This window comes from Lactuca saligna, chromosome 1 (genome assembly GCF_052625555.1).
Source record: "Lactuca saligna cultivar CGN05327 chromosome 1, ASM5262555v1, whole genome shotgun sequence".
NCBI lineage: Eukaryota > Viridiplantae > Streptophyta > Magnoliopsida > Asterales > Asteraceae > Lactuca > Lactuca saligna.
The window spans coordinates 80,324,076-80,327,669 of NC_136417.1; the positions used below are offsets into that span (position 1 = coordinate 80,324,076).

The window sequence follows — 3,594 nt, forward strand, 5'->3', positions numbered from 1 at the left end:
TTTTTATACGATGGCTAACAGGTACAAACTTGCCACTAGCAACTTCGACTAATAAAGCATTATCTAGTCTATCAAAAGGCAAACACTACTAGAAAAACAAGCTTTTACGACGCGCAATTTATGATACGCATTGATTCACGATACGTAAACGAGTGTGATCTAAAAATAATGTCATCTCTCTATAAATTTTAAGGATTTAGGGCGCGCATTTTTGCGTACCCTTAAATTAGTGTCTAAAAAAAACACGGAGGGCGCCTATAATAAAACGTGTGTCATCTGAGGATGTCGCTTTATAAATTTAAATGGAAACGCGCCTTCCATCCTTTAGTAGTTGAGGGGGAAAATGAAATCCTAAAAAATTAAAATCCTCGCCTTCCTTTTTGTTCCTTTCCCTCTTGCCCTAATTATCGACGCTCCTTCCTTCCCCCTGCCGACATTGACTGCCACCTACTTCTTCCCTCACACTTCGACCATCATTACTTGCCATTCCCGGTCGTCGACGTCGATCAAGGAAAGCACGCCACCAGCCGACAACCTTCAATCTCTCCTTCTCATTTTCTCTGTAAACCCTAATCCGTATATGGTTTCCAGTCGTTTCCCCAAAGGAAACAGATTTGATCCAATTGTTTCCCCAAAGGAAACAGATTTGAACCCTCTTGATGACTATCAAGAATTATTTGATGATCGATTGGTTCAAGACTTTGACTATTGAATGAAAAATGCATAATGGACACAGACCTTCTTGTTCAACTATGGTTTCCAGTAATTAGACAAGGTAAACATGGGTCCCATGTGAAGGAAGATCCGAGCCCATTTATGTGATTGAATCCGCTTCGTATGTGTTCGATCCAGAGATTTTAGGGTTCTTTGAGGCGACCTCAACCCAGCAGCTCGTATCGGGAGAAGGTATTGCTGGTAAAGCGTTGGGTACAAACCAGCAGCTCGCAGGTTGTCCATCATCAGCCACACACCGTGTTTTATAGGCCACAAAGACTTGGAGTAGATGAAATTGAAATCGAAATTGATATTATCTAGCTGAATCGATATCGATTAGACTCCAAATTGCAGTCAATCGAAGGATTATTTGGTAAGGTGCACTCTTCTGTATTGTAAAAATTGCTCTTCTTTCTCCTTTATTCATGCCTCTGATTTCGATTTTGATTCTTCTCGTATTCTCCTCTGTAAAACCCTAACTGGAAAGGCGATACAGATATTAATCGAGATTTCCTCGATCCTCTTTCCTTGATCCCCAATTCTACACTTTAAGCATCTCAGGTACGCTCCATTCCATCTCCTGTATTCTTTTTTTATGTCTCAGGTGAGACATCCATCTCCCGTACTTTTTTGCTTCTTAATCCCATTATGATAGTTGTTCACAGTCGCACACAGCACCACACACACATCCACATGTTTACTATTTTGATTCTTTCTGTCTATTTTCACTGATAAGTTAGGGTTTTGGTCTCTTTGTTATGGACTATGAATGGTGAATGATGCCTACTCCTAGATTTAATAATAGTAATACTAATCAGTATTACATGAAAACAGATATGTCCAACAATGTTGTTGGGCTATCGACTATTGACTCAACAATGGTATCTCAGCCACTAAACCAGAAGCACCAAGTAGGTGGCCAGAACAATCACATATTACATAGCCTTGGGAGCCATATGGGTGGGGGAATCAGGTCTACTTTACATAGCCTTGGGGTTTGATCAGAGAGACTTTTGTTGATCCAACTTTTACTCATCAAGGTACGATTCATTTCTGTCTTTTTATGTCATTTAGTGTCAATAAGTTTAACGTAATTTTATGTGTTTTATGTAGACTGGAACTCGAAATTCCAGCAAACAATGGTGGAAATGCATCCACTTAGAACAGCTGATGCCGCATACAGCAAGATTAAAGGAATGCTTTCTACTCTTGAAGATCGCTTCACTCGCATTATCAGTCCAAAGGTGCAACTTTTCCCATTACTTTTACAAAAATTGTCCCTGTGGTTTCTAAAAGAGTTTTCAGTTTTGGACTAAAATTCAGAAACAACAGGAACCATTTTTGTAACTTATTCTTACTCCTAGATTCCAAAAAGGGGGAACTTACTCTATTTTCTTTTCGGCAATGATTTGTACAGGAATACCAAAGTTTTAGAATTGGAAGTGATGGAAACGTACAAGGAGTTGGACTATTTGTGAATATTGAACCAGAAACGGGGCATCTGGTTTGTGATGCTGAGACTTGAACCTGAGACCTCAGTTATGGATTCTTATTTATTTTTTATTTTTAAAAATTTAAAATTTTTTGTTTTAGGTTTTATTGTCCTGTGTTGAGGGTAGCCCAGCTGCTAGAGCTGGAATACATGTAAGAGATGAGTTGATTGAAATAAATGGAGAGAGAGTTAAAGGGATTAGTAGTGAAGCTGCTGCACAAAAGCTTAGAGGTTATGTTGGGACAAGTGTTACAGTCAAAGTGCACAATGTAAGTTTCTTACATTTAAGTTTGGTAGGAAGGAATGGAATGGTTGATTCCTTTCCAAAGGGTTTTATAGAAATTTGTGCATGTTCATATTTCTGATCTACATGGAAAAAAGTTGGCCATTGACTCTAGTTTTAGAGAGGTGAAACTACCCCGGGAATTCATCAAACTTTCTCCTATATTAAGTGTCATCATTCCTCATAGAACACCAAATGGTCATGTATCCAAAACCGGATATGTAAAGCTATTAGCCTTCTCCCAGGTGCTTATTAATTCTCTAAATCTTAGTCTTACTTTATAACTTCATATCTTAAATTCATCTAACAACAAGCTTTTGTAAACAGAGTGCTGCTACAGATATGAAACACGCCATTCGTGAATTTGAAAATCAGGGTGTTGAATCTTACATTTTGGATCTATGAAACAATCCAGTAAGTAGCCTAAAGTTGACTTTAGTAAACTTTTGTTTAACTATTTACTAGTATTTACATATATATGTTTATTTATAGGGTGGTTTGGTGAAGGCTGGACTTGATGTTGCTCAAATATGCCTGGATGGAGATGAGACTCTAGTGAACACAATAGATAGAGATGGGAACATGCTTCCTGTTAACATTTACTAGTATTTACATATATATGTTTATTCATCATGTTGGAGAATGTGATAGAAGATGATATTCACTTTCCAGGTCATATTCACTTTCCAGGTATATTACAGCTTACAAGAAATAACAACGTACTTTTATGTATTTGCTTATTGTGAAAACATTTTACTTTTATTTCTTTCTATTACAGTTTACAACACTGCACTTTTCATTTATGCTCTTACAAGATTTGTTCTAAGTCCTTTAATCCCAAGCCACTGATAGATCCTTGTTGAATCTATCATAAACTCCAGGCATTTTAACCCCTGATTCAATTACGTGATAATATTAAGATAATTCCCAGCTTTCGAGATGTGGGTATCTCCAAGAAAGAACAAAGTTCAATTCATAATAATTCTTAGCTGCTAAACAAAAACCTCTAGGGAGTGGTCCCCTAAAACAGTCCTGGGACAAAGTTAGTGCTCTTGACATAACAAAACAGCCATAATACCAGAAAAAACCATCCTACCCCTGGCCA

At 37.5% G+C, this 3,594-nt stretch overlaps 1 pseudogene; it reads left to right on the forward strand.

Annotated features, from left to right (window-relative positions):
* The first annotated feature begins 1,853 nt into the window (after positions 1 to 1,853).
* Positions 1,854 to 3,095, forward strand: LOC145009008 (carboxyl-terminal-processing peptidase 3, chloroplastic-like; annotated as a pseudogene).
* The last annotated feature ends 499 nt before the right edge of the window (positions 3,096 to 3,594 follow it).